Source organism: Leuresthes tenuis, unplaced genomic scaffold, assembly GCF_036924035.1.
Source record: "Leuresthes tenuis unplaced genomic scaffold, fLeuTen1.0.hap1 SCAF_2, whole genome shotgun sequence".
Classification (NCBI taxonomy): Eukaryota; Metazoa; Chordata; class Actinopteri; order Atheriniformes; family Atherinopsidae; genus Leuresthes; species Leuresthes tenuis.
In genome coordinates, this window is record NW_027325356.1 from 13,120,283 (window position 1) to 13,137,766 (window position 17,484).

A 17,484-nucleotide genomic window follows, 5' to 3' on the forward strand; every position below is an offset into this window, starting at 1 on the left:
TCAAAGCCAAGAGATAATCCGAAAGCAGCAGTCTTGTCATCTGTTGACTTGCTCAGCCATCTCAATGTAAATTCAGTACATACCAGCCTCCTCTACTCCATGGTGACAAGCCTGGAAATCAGCTAATATGTAATGCTGTGGCCCATTTCTGCACTGCAGCTCTGTGTTCGATTGCAAGCAGCAGCTGTGTGTACATTACTGACATGAATGAAAAGAAAACAAGGAAACAGTGAAACTTCATGCAATTGTGTGTTGACATGGTTATATGAGGTATTCTCTCGACCCTCCTCACTCCATGCACAATTAATTTGACACAAGCTGCAAGCATAAATCCAAAATGATTATGCTGTAATGAATATTTTCATCTTCTCTGGGCTCAAGAACACAAGTAGACAGGAAAATTGGTTTCCTTGTATTATGTAGATGACGGCTCATTCTGCAGCATCGGCAGGATTCAGCAGTTGAGGTGTGTTTGTGTGTGTGAAAGTTTGTGATTGGATGAGAGGCAAAAAGGTTGATGCTATTAAACTTAAGCATACTTTCTCTATTCATTCATTTTAGTTTTTGAAACCAGTCTGTTTTTCCTTCTGGAGAAAATATAAAGAAAATATAAGATTTTGATAACAGTAAGTGTAAGTGTTTATGGATTATTATCAGAGCCTCATTAGCTTTATGTAAGAGAGAGACCCCCCCACACACACACACACTTTTCTCCGTCCAACAGAAACACAATTAAAAGTGCAGCTATTCAAGCTGGAAAGTGGCCAGCTGTTGTGGGTTAATAGATGGGTTTGGCTAGACGTCTGTGAGGTGACCGCTAGCTGGCAGCTTGCTGGATAAGGTTGCAGATTGTAAGTGGACATGTACTTTGCTTCCCTCTGTGTGCAGTTGTCACTGCATGATGAAGCACTCTGAATCTCCCACCTTCTCTGTGTGTAGCTCCCTTGTCTTGCCCTTATTCTACCCTTTCTAACCCTTCTTTCTGTTGCAAAGGCCTTGTAAGTATGCTGACACGTGGGCACCATTTTTCCCGACGTTAGATCCCAGACCCTGGAGAGGAGTGTCTCAATTGACTCGGGGGAGTTCAAGGACTAAAAGAGCAAGATAAGAGAAAGAGACACGGGAAGACAACAACAGCAGAAGCTAGAGAGTATGCCCTATGATACCTGTCTTTCATCTCTCAAATAGAATATAAAAATATTGTCAGCAGTGATAACTTGGAATTGCTTACTGTACTTATACATGCACTCAATCAATACAGGCACAAGTGTGATATGCTTTGACCTGGAACTGCATGAAATGGTATGCTAAAATATGTACATTGCTCTAAATATTCACCCAGTGTGTCCTGGTTACAGCTACTTCTTATTTCAGCACTGCTCTGCTTAGTGGTTTCATTTGGCATCTGCTCTCATTTTCAGAGCAAAGGCAAAAAAAAAAAGAAGAGAAGAGAGAGCAAGATGGGAGGTTGGAGTGAACTAGCTTTTTCTGTAGCCTCTGGATTAGAGCTGTGCTGTCATTGTTAAATGGAAACATTGGCTAGAAATGTGCAGTAAAAGTCCTACAGACGTACTGCCTTAAAAATTGCCAGGAAGGTCTCCTAGACAAGCACTTAAGGCAGGATGAATTATCTATATGTTACTCATCTAAGTGATTTAAAATCAAATATTGGAAGACACACTATATTTAATGAGCAGGTCCTTTTAATATTAATTGATAGCTTTCATTCATCAGGACAGTTTTATTATGTTAAGTTCCATCAGCAGTATCTGTAAATATTGAGGTAAAAAGAAAAAGGAAAAAAAAAAGCCTAAAATATAATGATCAAGAGGCAGAAAATGCTGATACTCTACAGCTCCATCTCTTCAACGGTGTATGTGAATATTCTGAACTTGCTAAATAATTAATAAGGTCAAATAAATGACTGATCGTATCTCAAAAGTATTCACTCTCCCTAATGCAGAAAAGAAAAAAATCAGTGTGTGTGAGCAAGGCAACAAATAAATAGTTAACATTTTCAGAATCTCTATTCAGTCCCATCAAAATGCAAATGACATATTCATTTCACGGGTCACACTTTATTTGGATTGTCCGGTGGTTGGTAATGTGTCACTCAAATGCCTTGGGTGTTTTAAAAGCTGCTAATAATTGTGCTAGAAGAAGTCAATGTGTCTCTCGGACACAGTTGAACTTATGCTCTGGGTTACACAGTGTCCTACAGGCCTCAAAGCATTACTGCAATAGAATGGAAGGAGGAATATAGGAGTGGAGTCTCTTGCAGCGCTGGGTTTGGCTTCGCACTGGCCTGATTAGTATTCTGTCTGCAGCATAGGACACTGGTCTAAATTTAACGAGTAGCAAATAAGAAAGTGGCTTCACCATCTCTTAGAGAGCAGATCTGAACGGATCCAAACTGCTTCTACACCTGCTGCTGCACCAGTGTTACTGTGTTTTTGCCCATGGCCATGATTCTGGCACTTCAGGAACAGTCCTCTATGTGGACTAGATTGGGCTCTCCTAATGACATGCCTCTGTGCTGTTGGCAGGTTGCTTCAGGCCCACACTTACACCAGCACTGCCCTGCTCCTGCATTGCTGTGATTCAGCTCAGAGATGGTTCATTAATAAATGCTTACACTCTGAATCGGCAAGGCTTTTGGGATGTACTTTAATCAGTGTCATAAATAAACATGTGAACATGTATATAAAGTTTACATGTGCAGTGTTGTAGTTAAATAAGCAGTTGACCACTGATACAAGGAGAAATACAACAAGAAATTAAATGCAAGGGGCTGATCTTTATTGCATGGCACCTATAACTTATATTTCCTCATTTCACTGTTGTTAGTCTGGACATGTCATCAAGTGTCTTCAGTCAGAAACGCAGACCCCCACCACAACTAACACACACACACACACACACACACATACAAACACAGTCCATTAGTGTTCAGGTACCGAAGAATGATCTCAAAAACTTGCCAATAAATAGACAGTTTTGTGTTGAGTGAGAGGGAGCGAAAAAATAAGGGAGCATCCATCTATCAATTAAATGACAGGGGCACAGCATGTGCAGTGAATTAAGAAAATACGATGGCCTATTTTTCCTCTCTCATTGGAAATCATCAACACTAAATACAGCAATAGCAGATAAAGACAGAAAATCCAATAATGTGTGAAATGGAAGCAAAATAACAGCCACTGGCTGTCACAAAAGTTTACAGCAAGTTTATCTTCTGGGTAGAAAAAAACACCCTCACTGCTGTAAAATGAGCTCTCAATGTAAGGTGTTGCCTCGACTTGCTGTGGTGCACCTTTCATCAAATAAATGATGTTTCCAAATTGAACTGCTATGCCCAATTGTTTTATTGTCCTCAATACTGTGAGCACAACGCATCTCTCTCAAAGGCCAACAATTTTTCCAGCAGTTCAGAGGCACAAAGCACTTCTGACAGTTATTTTGACAATCCAGAGTGAAAGGAGGGTAAAGAGTGGGTGGGTGGGCTGAATGACGATGCTGTTAGCAGTGCCAGCGCTCCTTTTTCCTTCTTTCCTTGAAGCTTGTTTTTGCCTTTAATGGCTCAATGCCCCTCAAAGGGATAATACAGGCAGTCTCCCAAGGTTTGTTTTCTCTTTCTTTCCCTTTTCTTAAAAAGAGAAAAAAAGAGAGCTAATCAGGCTGACTTTATCTTTTGCTGTTTTATTGGTCTCTCCATGATAAATGACAACCACATTGAGAGATGTACATGTGTAGAAACAAAATCCAATTTATTCTTTTTCATGGTTCAGAGGTTTTTGTATCTGGAGCACTGGAAACCAGTCATTCTAAGATAATATGCTCCAGACTTACCTCTGCACACCTCATTGGAATGCAAAGCTGTTGACATTGCAGTGCTTGAATGTTATTCATTTAATTACCAGTTTGTTCACAAATGTGGTAGAAAGTCTAAGATCTTAATTGCACCAGATCTGTGTTCAAAAACCCTGATACAATTGTATTCACAAAAGTTAACTTCAGCTCTGTCACAAAGTTTGCTTTTCCTCAAGGATATCCACTTGTGTTCAAGCGAAAGAGATCAATAATGTATCGTCTACCTCTACTTAGCTCACTGATAAAAAAAACAAACAATTTATTTGTGAAGTGAAAGCAACATTTATTGATCTTTGTTATCCCCTTTCTACATGTAAGTGCATGAAAACTGGTTTGAGCAGACATTTCTGCAAACAGAATGACATTTCAGGTGACTTTGACATCTTAAAATTGTTTCTATGAATAAATTGAAGAAGAAGCATTGGATTAAGCTAATACACTTCACTTAAAAACTATTGATATAATTTGATATATACTGGTTAAAGAACAGTCAGACCATGTGACTAAATGACAACTCATTCAAAATGAAAAGTACTTTAGCCCATGAATGGTTTTTCCACTCCTTTCTTCTTCCTTAGCTTAGTCTCATACATATGTATAGTGCTGAGGCAGGCAGGCAAGAGTGGGTTGAAAACAGCATGAGTCTGTGTTTTGCACTGTGTATATCTAATTGCCTGACCACCAACAGTTATAGCCAATTTTAAATCCAGAACTAAATGTTTCCTGAGCTGTTTTCCGCATCCCAGTCCTAAAGCCAACTTCCTCAGAGCCCCATGGAGGCGGGGCAAAATGCCTTTCTACCTGCGGCGAGAAGAGATCACAGTCGACCTTTAGCAATCTGTCAATCAGGCAGGAACTGTCAGAATGAATTTCAGAGCATTAAGCCCCCGCTACCTCACCAGCAGAATTTGGCTTCGGAGCTGTTTCTCAACTGCCAGTGTTACGTCTATGTGATTACACTGAGTGGGAGGTAATGGTGTCACCCTCCTCCAGGTGGCCGAATGGGCTGCATTTGGTCAAGAAGAAGAGTGACAGGGTGAAAATTTCTCAGAGGCGGACCCGCACAGGAGTGACACTCTTCACATAGATATGTCCAAGCAGCAATATTTTTGTATCTTAGTGCTGCGGGCGTCACTTAATGAATTTGGAAAGCTTTGTGTGAGATTTCTGCTGTCTCTTGCTTGCTGAGAATTTCTGAGAATGCACGGTATCAGTTTCAGAAGGCGAAAGACTAGCCAGTAGGTACATTGTTCCTTAAAAGGTATCTTTAGTTTGTGCTATCTGCATTGCCCCTTATTTGTTGTAAACCCTTTCTTTGAAATTTGAAAACACGGAAAACACAGGTCCCTTTAAAAAGTGTATGCCACCACTAATTTAGCCACTGGCGACCCATTTAATATATTTTTTCAATTAGGTCATAGCAGATGTCATTGACTAAATGTAGACCAAAGCTATTTTTGGTAGTTACAAATGACTCTGCAAAGTGATGGTGACGCAAGACAGAGGAATCTGATGCTTCTTCAGGGCAAGACACTTAAATAATATGAACTGTTAAAAGAAGACAGTGAGGATAGACAGATCGTTCGTGCCTCTTTCTATACCGTCTTTAAAATATGCTTTGACTAACAACCACTTATTCCTTTGCATATGCTGGAATGACAGGTGTCACATAGGGAGAACCAGTTGTTTTGCTGCTGTGCATCTGACTTCCAGTCACAGAATAACAGAATGAAGTGCTGACCCTCTCTGGATTATGAAGAGAACCACACTTACCCCCCAGCTCTGTGCACTCTGTTTCAGCTCTGAAAAAGAACTGTTGTCTGCAGGCCAAGAGATAAGCTCTCTGTCTTTCTCCTCCTTTTTTGTCTCTCTATCCCTCATTCCTCCTCTTCTTCACACTCCTTCCATCCACACTTCATCTCTTGATTCACTCCATCTAAATATTTCCCCCTACACACACACACTTACTTGCACTTACAGACACATATACAGATTGTGACGGACATCGTGCTGCCTGCTGTGTTGTATCCTCCTGTTTTTCTTTTAGTGCTGACAAATGTGTCCCTTTCTAAACCCCACAGTGGATGACCTGTGCGCCTTCACCCTCACCTGACTCTGAAAGTCCTGACTGCGGGCGAACCACTCCATCAAGCTGCCCTCTTTGCCAACATGAACAGCTGATTCTAAGAGTTATTGTTTCAGCTATGACCTTGCCAACCACCCTGGAAGTCACCATTGCAGTTTTGCTCTGTCTCATCACTCCTTCCTACCTCTTATAATCCCCGCCGATGCCTCGGAAACAAGCAAGGACAGGCTATAAACATGAGGTCAATTAGTCACATAGTTTGCCTTTTGGCTAGTCACAAATGCACAGAGCTTTTGTAATAAACCTCAAGCTGTAGATTAGGCTCTATGATTTATGTAATGGTGACAGAAAATGTAGAACTTTAAGAGTCAATATAGTCATGATTAACCTTAAGTCCTTGATCTCAGAAAAATTGCTATACATATTTCTTCACATTGGCCCACCCCTTTGATTAGCATAATATTAGTTAAAACCAGGAATTTAATGTCTTACAAAACTTTTCTTGAAGGTGGATCTAACATAGAATTTAAGTTTTGGCCATCCTAATTTCTCAGCATAGCATTAAGGGATGGCATAGTAAGTTATCAAATAAAAAAAAAATCTGGATGTATCTTACCCTGTCCAAAAAGTAATTTTTAGTATCTGTACCAACCATCTCCTTTTTACTGAATAACCTGTGCTGCTCTCTGGGAGCACAGGAATCTGTGAGTCACGGTTGAACTGAGGACACTGGTGTGTATTTACAACTCTGCTACTTTGTTTCTTTCCTTGCAGATATAGATTTTGCTGTGTTGACGTGACCATGTTGTATCCATATACGTCACTCGCAGCTCTACATGTGAGTCAGTGTGGACGAACATGAAGGTGTCTTGATATTGGACTCAAAGAAACGGTCATGTTTAGGATGGTGGTGGACTACTGTAACTCTGAAGGCTTTATTTTAGGTATTTTCTTTATGAATGGAGACGAGTGACTGAAGCACTAATTACACAAAATTAGTTCATTGAACCTTATTAATATCAATCATCCTTTAGAGTGAAGTATGAAGGTGACTATCATCGATAGTCTTTAATTAAAGTGGCTATTTTTAGTTGAATCTTATCTTTACATTAATGAAATTAATCATGTAGTCGACCTGTAATAATGTTACAGTTATTGCTGTTAACGGTGCTTTCCATTCTGTCCGTTCTATGATAAGGCAGACATCGGAAAACCATAAGGTGTAACAAACCATCTTTCTTTGCATACTCTACAAATAGAAATCACAGTGATTATTAATGATTAATTTGCAGATTATTTGTAATTCTTTATTTTTTGGTCCTTAAAATCAGGCTGATCTGATTTATGTTAGCATCAACAAAAATGTTTGGTTGACCACATTTTAAAAGCAACGTGGAATTTTTGCTTGAAATTTACTTAAAATTCTGGCACTATGATTACTACAGTATTTCACAGTAAAACACTCTGAATTACATTTAATTAGTTTAAACATATCCTCTTCCCCATATAGCCCTCTCTTAAAGCTCTGCTGGTTTTCTCTGTGGTCCTAATATCCAGATATATATTGAACTGACAGTACCGGTTTTGTCTTTGACTTCTCTTTATTACACTGTTGCCAAACATCTACTTGCAAGATAGATGATAGAAAACTAGCTGAGACTAATGGTAATTTCAGGGCTCTTAGCATTTAGAGACCCTTGATCAGATCATTCTCTTCATAATCATACAGCTATTTGACAAAATAGCTGCTTCCCACAGGCCTCCCACTTGTGATCACCGTCAGTTGTATTCAGTGGAGCAAAACGATGAGCAAGTGGCCACGAGTAAGTATGTAACACTACAAGCAGTCGCCCACAACAGCTATCTAATACTCCACATTGACATAAAGTAGGATCTGTAACCTTATGGCAACTGCGGCTACAAACACATGACATATATTTTCTGTAAAGTACAGATGATAAATGAGGAATACTATATGTAACGTAACTTGTACAATTAGAATTAGTAAACTTCTAAGAATTTTCTGTCTTTTCATATATCTTATTTGGGCTCATAGACCTTCATAATGAATCTATAGTCTTCATTATCACTGCCATAAACCGCCAACTGCACAGGTGACTGAGTAGAAGACAAAAATATGAATCACTCAAATACTCTGTTGACATGTTCTGTCTCATTTTGCTGGTAGCTGTGTCTGAATAATTAGCCTGTCCTTTCTGCTGTGCCGCCTTTATTTTGCCCTGCCTTGCATTAGGTGCTGTGTTGTCATGCTGTTGACAATGACAGTAGTGGCAGCCATCCATGCTGCGCCACTGGCAGAGTGTGAGCTGCCAGGGCGAAACAATGACAGAAAGAGAGAATAGGGTAGATTCCAGAAACATGGAGAGCTGCCTTTTGAAGACACTCAGCATGGTTTAATTTTCCTGGGATTAACGATTTACAGCGCCTTTAAAATCTTTGTGTCTTTGCTTTTTTTTTTTTTTAATTGTTGCTTCTTTCACAAATGAGCTGATTTCATACTGGAAGTATAACTTATCATCTTGGCCAACTTTTTCACCTGCAGCCTCAGCACCTGCTCCACCAACATTTACTGGCACAAGTCTCACTCAGCTTTGGATAGATGACGCCCCCCTTGGATTGCATCTCCAGCAAAATCTAACAACAACCGTGTATTAATCGAGCCAGCAACATGCCACATGTCCAAAACAATTAAATATGTAGTATACAAAGAATTCCAAAGCACAGAAAGACACCTAAAGCCTAAAATCTTTACCCACAATCTCCTACACCCTGTTTAAGCTCCCAACTCCAAGCATGGAGAGAGCTGAGTTAACAGGTGTTCTGCCTATATGCAGCTCTGTCGGGCATGCTGTTTTACTTGGCTTATTTTCCATGTAAAAGCTTGCATATTGTGATTTATGGGTTGAGCACAGATGTCTGAGACTTTTTTTTTTTTATAGGATTCACTGTTTTTATGATGTTCAAAATCTCATTGTTCAGCTTTGGCCAAGCTGCCTCAGGGTAATGATAACCATCCCAAAACCTCTACATCAGTTATAGTCAGGAGTATTGTCTTTACAAAGTGGGACTGGTAAAAATGTGCAAATTTGTACAACAAGTGAAAACAAAAATAACTGACATTTTTAATAAGACGTGTGCCACGCTGGTCCATGATGTAGATAAGCTATGACACCTTAGGCCAATCTCAGGCATGCCACTTGGATATTCAGAAATCCCCAGCACAAAGAGAAGTAATTAATGGCATTTAAATGTTATGGATCTTGGTCTAGTTGGCATTAATTAAGAGGATTAGAAACAAATCCCAGTAAGATAATCTAATGTTTTGGCATTTCTAGACTTCTGGTGCTCACATGGCAAGGTGCAATACCTATATTATTTTATTATTCCCTCCCAGAGTGTGTGATCTTGAGATTAGAGAAAATGACAACCACATCATCTAATCCCTGCGCTTTGCTGCTACACATAGTTGCTTCTTTTCCCAAATATTCAAAAATTAGAAAAGGAAACAAGTAAGGAATCATTGCCAACTGACCAACCCACACACAGATTGACTAATGCAGGTGAGGCTTTATTCCCTCTTGATTCCTGTTTCTGAAGTAGTTTGTGCTTACATGCTGTGCACTTTGAATTCAAATTTCACTATTTCAAATGTGAAACTAGCAAAACCTGAAACTTATCATTTTATGTAAGAGCATCATGATAGCACTGACAAACTTAAACTTGCTTTTGGAAAAATCCATTTTTGAAATCTTTGGTCTTTGCAGTTTTAGGGAGAAAAAGCAGTTGAGGTGTTAGTAAATCATATCCAAACATTAGAGGCCAAACAGGTACTTCTCTGAATATTTATGAAGATCATGTTGTTGTTTTTTTGCAGTTGAGAGGACTGAATAAAAAAGAAAAGAAATTTGTTTAAGTTTTGGCTCCCTAAGTCTCACAGTTGTGCTTTAACAACTTAAACTACTGTATCCATCTTAGTGAATTGTTGCTATAAGAGATTTATAGTAAAGTTAACTCCATTATGACAGAAAATACCATAGTGATAGTTTAGTTGGCTTTACAATGATTTGTTAGCAGAATTCAACTTGTAATGATGCCATAGCAAAATAGTTTTAAAGGCCAAATTAAGCCATATAAATTAAGTGAGACATTCCTATTTTATGTGCTTTGTTGAGACACTGTGGAAGTAATTTAATGAAAGTCAGGTCACTATTTTGTTGACAAGTATGGCTAAAAATATATGCAACTCCTCAATAAGCAATTATCTTTATTTTTCAAATCACAGTAGTTGCTGTGTCTGTTGGTAACATTAGTTTTGCAGCTTACTGGTGAGATTCCTGTAAAACTGAATTCGATTTTTTTTGATGATGAGAGACAACAGAGCAGATGTCGCAAAAGGATAATGTCAAGAATCTAGACTCTAAGAAATTAATTTCACATCGCAGCATGTCCTTATTTTGTCCTCTGTGTGTGTTGTTTTTCATGGCACAAAGATTTTATGCTTGGGGAAATGTGCTTAGTAATAAATGGCCAGACTCTATGCTAATGCATAACTCTGACAACTTCCTTATAGAAACCTTGGCCATTTGTGTTGCGTGATAATAAGATCAGAACTCAGCACAAATGCACTTTGTGACAAGGTAAACAGAAGGACGAGCATCATTCTTCATTATCCCATGAAATGTTTTCTAAAAGGCATTAATAAAACTGAAATATGGCAGTGTACTTTCCTCCATTGTAAACTCACAAAGAAGAGCAAAGACACTTATCAAACTACAAGCACCCATAGAGTCTTACATATGGTTACTTTATATTACTGCATATATTCCAAGATATCTTGTTTGTGCGCAGAGGCTAATTTGTTTTAAAAATTAGTTTTTTTCTCTTCTGATCACATTTGAAAATTTCTTCAGTGTAGTGAAAATTGATCTTTAGCATTTTACAAATTTAATGTGGCATGAGAAGCTTTCCGACAATACTGAATGTGTTTTTACCTTTTAGCTAAAAATACTAATTAGCAAGCCAAGTAGTGAAATAACCAAGTGATCTTAAGGAACCACAGAGAGTAATGCTTCAAAATAACACTGATTCCCATACTTATAATTGCATTTTGACTCAACACTGCAAGACAGCGAATTTTCTTTTTGCTATGCCCTTACTCATTTTCTACTGACCTGAAAATGCCATTACAGATGTCATTTCAGAATTCAAGTCAGAGAAATGAGTCATGCTGTTATGACTTGTTGCTTTTCTTACTGCAAAATAAATTACCAGATAAATCATTTGTTCAAATGTCAGACATTCTGAATGTTCATATCACTAAAAATAACCCTCTGTCTTCTATGAGACCACGTGCTTGATGCTATGTGTCAAAATGGACATTCAGTGTGTACAGTATCACCTTGGAATCCTGTAAAAGACCCTAAATGTAGACACTTTTTTAAGGATACAGTGACTTGATTTTGCACTATCACAGTCCAGCTTGTTAAAACTACACTCTCATTTGAAACATGGTTAATTTATGATACACCACTGACTAAAAATAAAAATAAAACAAAGGAGAGGCAAACTCAAAAATGTAAATAAAAAAACAACAGTTTGTTGCTGGATTAAGTTGCTACCCTGGTGAGTGGGTTGGTCCATGCTGCCGTCAGCGAAAAAGAGGCATTTCTTCCAAATCCGATCATGAATTTCTTTTTCTCATTTTGCCTCACATGCTTTGGTGCACTTGGTGAAAATGAGTGTCCACACCTGGTAAAAGAGACAGTTTGATGGCCTAATGGAGAGAAAGCGGTCCCTCCGTGTACAGTATGCTTTGACACAATAAAATGATGCTGCTTTCTTGGAAGCTGCTTGTGCACTTCGATGGATACCATTTTTCACACCATTAACTACAGCCTCCTGGTTTTATTCACAGCACAAAGATAGGCCAAAACAATCTGAAACACGCCCACGAATGAGCTCAATTGCAACAATTGATCTAAGCTGTTCCACCCAGTCTGTCGCGATTCAGTGCAGCAGGAGAAACCTTTATCTTCATCCACACTTCATCTCCCCCTCTCTGATTCTTTCTCTCCTGCACACATGCTCTTGTCTTTCTTCACTCTGCCTGTAATACCCTCTCTTCATCCTATTCAGCAAGATCCATGCCTTGGGACAAGCAAAGGGGTTAGTGGCTGAGTCACAAAGTACAAGCAGGCATGGTAAAAAATTTCACTGCTTTATCTGTAACTAGCCCTCAGAAGGTGTGTTAGATGATAAAAATCAATGAGCACAACGAGCGCAATTTTTGGAGTGTTTACCTCAGCAGAGGTCTAACCTAAAGCCCTCATTACAGTGTGTGCTGAGTGCAGGGTTCGCGGAGGGAGGCAGAGCTCAAAGGGCCAACTAATCCAGCGGGTCTTACAGGCATGATGGGCTAGTCAATATGCTGGGCCTCCATTCTAAAGAAGCCGAAGCTCCACAGCAGAGCCAGGTAAAAGAGGCTCAGGGGAATGCTTTGTGTGGTGCAGTATTTCTTTTTTTGTTTTTTAAATTCTCTTCACAGCCCTCAAGGTTAGATGCTGGTAACGTCTTAACCCATTCTTTACCTCTAGTCTTCTCTTCTTTGGTAATTTCAGCCCTTTTTATTTTATAATACGAGGATCGGGAAATCCTATATTATGAACCATGCATACTGGTCAGCTAAATGCACAAGATTTGTACATTGAGTCTTTTTGAGGCAATCATGTTTGTATTAGCTTGTGTATGACTGTGGACTACATAAAATCATCTCAACAAAGAGATTATTGTACATTGTACTTCAACTCCTGAAGCAGTATTTTATCAGTCCACAGAATAATTGAGACTCTGATTCAGTCCAGGAGCTTAAAAAAAAAAGCTCAAGGCAGCAACTCAGGTGTGGAGATGGCAGAGTGTTTTGTATTCAACAAAGAATAGATACGGCTGGAGGTACCTTGTTCTTGTTGTTTTCCTGAGCAGAGAGAACTCTGCTGGAGGCACATCACCAAGTTTAATTTAGGACTTTAATTTCCCCACACAAAAGAGGTCCAACACAGAGGAACAAACTGACAGACGCAGTAGGCGGGTACTTGTCATTTCTTCCAAATGGCTTATAATGAGAGTAAACCCTTTGGTCCAAGTATGTCAGGTTGAAGGGAATTTTTCTTTTTTGTGTGCTTAAGCTTTCACCGTTTCCCAGGAAGCAACGTTTGCCTGCTGAGCCGGTCGACATGTTCCATGTTAGAGAGTGGGCCAAAGCCTGCCTTAATCGAAAATAAATGGATTCTGTAGTGGAGAACAGGTTGTGCTGTCCTCAGTGGAGATCACTGGGCTGTGGTCAGCTGAACAGTAAACCCACAGCGCTGGCAGCCAAATCAAAACGGTTGTTTTGTGCAAAATGATCCATCAGAGCACAGCTTGGTGACTGATTGTAATTTCTGATTGTAGGTGTTCATTTGGACAAACAAAATTACTACAGTCACCTGCCAAGTTTGTTATTCAGTCATGTCAAGTCGCCATTAATAGTTGGCTTATATTACATTTTTATTCACAGTTCAATTACTCCAGTATGTTTTCACTCACATAGTACAAGACGGAAATACTTTATTTGGGTGTAATTAATATCATCCTCAAACGTTCCCTAAAATCGTGAATAATAAGATCAAGAATTCTATTGAATGAGAGTGTTTATATTGTGCTTCTCCCTTACTGAAAGTGATTACAAGAGCCCCCCACACGGTTACCGTAAATGTTTAAGTGTTCTTGCTAAGCAGTTTTCTTTTCCCTGCTCTGCTCAGCAGCAGAAAACAGAGTGAGGAGAGGGTATAGCCCCTTAAGAGTAAAATATCTCCTTTGGGCTGACTCTGGGTATGGGACAGATTCGGTTTAGCCTCAGCAAAGTGGAACCATCTTCAGTCTGGTGTGAGGGTGTCATAACTGGATTCAGACATTAGGAGAAAAGACTGGCTTGGTAAGGTGTTTGACTACATGACTGTTCATACCAGGCTTCAACAACAAAGCATTTCTGCATTACACAGAAACTTCCCCTAACAGAACAGGTTTTTTTTGTCAGTTTCTATTTTTAGCACAAAATTGTTGATTTGCCAGACAGGCCAGAGGACTTATGCTGCTGGTATTGAATAGATCAGCAATTTGTGCCACTTTTTTTTTTCTTGTCCAAAAACAAGTCAAACCTAATAGCAAAGGCTATTAAAAAAAAGAGCTGAGAGAAGGAGTACACTGATTTTACCTGACACTGGTCTTTTGCTGGTGCCTCTGTCCTTCCTGTTAGGCCTTTAGTAGGCCAGCCTCCAATATTACAAGAGCATATGCTCACAAATACCAAAAGGCTACTCGTAAATGCTCTTTGTCAAGCTTTTATTCTTTCCTCTCACATGGAGCTGTAATTCTACAAGTCCTGATTGCCTTCCTGTGTTCATTTGTCTTGAGATGGGCACAAATGTGAAGCATCGTCTGCTCTTGCTATCATTCTGCATAATAACCACATCCGCATAATAACACTCCATCATTCCCTGTTTGGTTCCATATAAAAACGTGTGGCTCTCTCCCAACCCCTTCTCCCCTCGACCATGCCTCTACTATTTTTTTTTCTATTTTTCTTTTCTTGTATTTAGAGTTTTATTAATTTCTTTTAATTTACTGAATCTCTGTAATAATCAACATGGGTTCCATCCTACATTTATGTTCAATAGTTGCGCTTCTTTGATTATAATTCTGTTTTAGCACAAGTAACAACTGAGGTTTCATTTCCATACTGTTCAGCAGTACGTTTTTCATCCAGTTTATCCTTAACACTTCTAGAAAGTCCAAGGTTGACAAGATATCTAAATGAATTATTTCTTCTGGAGATACCACTCCTGCCAGTACATTATTACAAATGGAGTGGTTTATCTGTATATTACCCTCCAATGTCCTTCCTTTGGGTCCATCTCATTTTACCTGTCATGAAGCCTGTAATGGGATTCACAAGTAAGACAGGCTGCAGTTGACAGTAATGGGCTCTTGAAGGGAGCAAACTAGCTGTGCTCTGTGAGTAGTTTTAATCTTAAATTTGTGATATGAGCAGTGATACTCTCTATGATAATCTGATTTCATGTTTACAAATACTATTAAGAATCTATTGCTTCACTGTAATATTAGTATTCATAATATTTGTATGTATTAGAACTGCTGTAGGTGTGAAGATTTCATTCAGAATTGATAGGACTCACACTCTCAAACTGAAAATTGCATTTTAATTTAACAAACATTGCTGTTTTCTGGGTTGTTGCTAAAATTGTTTTCTTGGAAAAATGTTTCTGAATGTATTGCACTTACTACACAGTCCATTGTATTCCCATTTGCAGTACATACTGTGACGGTGATTACAGTTAAATAGTAGGTTCACCACAGAGTTCGTTCAGACCTTGTGTCAGTGTTACTGCAGAAATACAAACTAGTTAAAATTGCTGTGCTGTTTTTTTTTTATTTTGTTTGTTTTTTTTTGGGGGGGGGGGCATTTTTTGCCAGTATTTAAGGTATGACTTGGAAACATTCTCATGGGAAGCGATGTTTAGCAACAAGAATGAAGTATGACAGACAGAAAAGTAGGACCAAAGTAACTTCTTTTTAAGGCTTTTCCTTATGACAGAAAAGCAAAAGGGGTTAAATCAATAAAAATGGTGGAATTTCCCTTAGTAATACCACAACATGACGAGGGACGCCAAGTTAATTTGGAAAATTCAGAAGCGCGTGTTTTGCTGATCCTGTCCATATTAAACAGCCGGTCTAGTTGCCGTTCCCTAGGGATCTCACACATTGAGTCAAAAATCCGGAAACGAGTTGACAAAAAAAAACTAAAAACTGTTTTCTATGTCAGTTCATTTTGTGGATGGGAGTTCCCCTTTGGGCCTTGGTTAGTTATTTCCTTGGCTCCTAAAATATTTATTCAATTAAAATTTGCAAACTTTTTCAATTCTCCTTTGAATTAGGGACCTAAATGCATTATTCCCTGCTCTTCAGTGGCCCCAAAATGAAGACGATACATCCTTAACAGATGATGCATATGACTACGATCACCAGAAATCTTGAATCTCTTTAAAACATTTTGATCTAATTGGCACTTAATAGCACACACTAAACAGAAACTGCAATATGCACTGGTCCTTAGAGGAAACTGACATTGAATGTAGGCAGATTCTTTTGCAGTGTGACACAAAAAGTGTTAATCCTTTTTTTCATCACTTCTTGGATTGAGATTTTGGCACAACAACACTGTACATCTTTAAAAGCAGTAGCGTTAAGTAAATTTAGTAACACGCTTCTTAATTTCTAAACAGCTTGTTCTTTGGAGTGTTGATTTTAACTCCTCAGAGGAGTGCAGCGTCTCCAGTTCCCCAAAGACCTTGTGGGTGATAATCAGTCATTACTGCTCCTTCACTGAGTTATTTATTTCATTGCATTCACGTGGCAATGCATCATTTATTTATGTGACAGTTGTTATCTATTATAGTGTTCCTATCATGTGGCTAAGAATGAGATATTTTATGGAACATTAGGCTTCCATGTATCTGATGTTGCTACACGGATTCTGTTTCCTCTTCTCCCAGTGATACAGTCTGCAAACTCATAGGTCAGTTAATTGCGGGATATTGATACCAGTATTATGACTGCCACCGCAGCTAAAGTGATTCCTCAGGCATTTCAATATGTGGGATTGTGCTCTTCCAATAAAAAAAATGATATTTGAGCCACTTTGCACAGCCTTCTCTAATGGGGCCTGGGATAAGAATGGCGATATGCGTTGGAGCTGGCAGAGGCACGAGCTGTGTTTTTTGTTTATAAATAGCACCAGCCAGCATTATTCCACTTGCAGTTGTCCCATAATCATCAATCACTCCCGCACGTGGGCCGGCTTCTGCTGCTAACCAGAGAGAAGGTAGACTGCGAGCTGTGCCCTGGCACCTCCGACTGTTCAAGTAGAGCGAGTGTGTGGGACCGTGGTGGGAGTTGTTGGTAGTGGTGGGGGGTGAGTTTCTCGTTTGGTGATGGAGTGAGTTATGACAGCTTTCAGGACCTCCCTCCCCGCCTCTCCTCCAGGTCATTACATGCACCGACGTCCACCAATTCCCTTCTTCAACACATTTACACACACACACACGGAGGCACCCCTCCTCAAACCGATCGGGAGCAGTTGGGAGGCTAATGTTTGGAGGATGTGGGATGGGTCAGATGCAACTGTTTTCTCAGTTTTCATTTGTCTCTGTCTCTCTATCTGCTTCAATCTCTTTCTGCGGAGGAGCTTTGCGAGAAGAGCTCTTGGCTTTGAGGACACTGCAGGGGGAAGATCCCAAAAAGATTTTGTACTCTTGCACGCATGCAAAGATATACTTCGATTATCAGCAATCGCACACATTTCATGCAAGGTATTCGTACATATGTACAAGACCACATAGAGTCATAGACCACACTTCTTTGCTAATCTTTGCTCTGAGTTTTGTGCTGTATAC

At 39.3% G+C, this 17,484-nt stretch overlaps 1 protein-coding gene across 2 annotated transcripts in view; it reads right to left on the bottom strand.

The window, feature by feature from the left end:
• insyn1 (inhibitory synaptic factor 1) overlaps nt 1-17,484 on the bottom strand; it is a 49,645-nt gene that overhangs the window by 28,895 nt on the left and 3,266 nt on the right. The window lies entirely within an intron of this gene.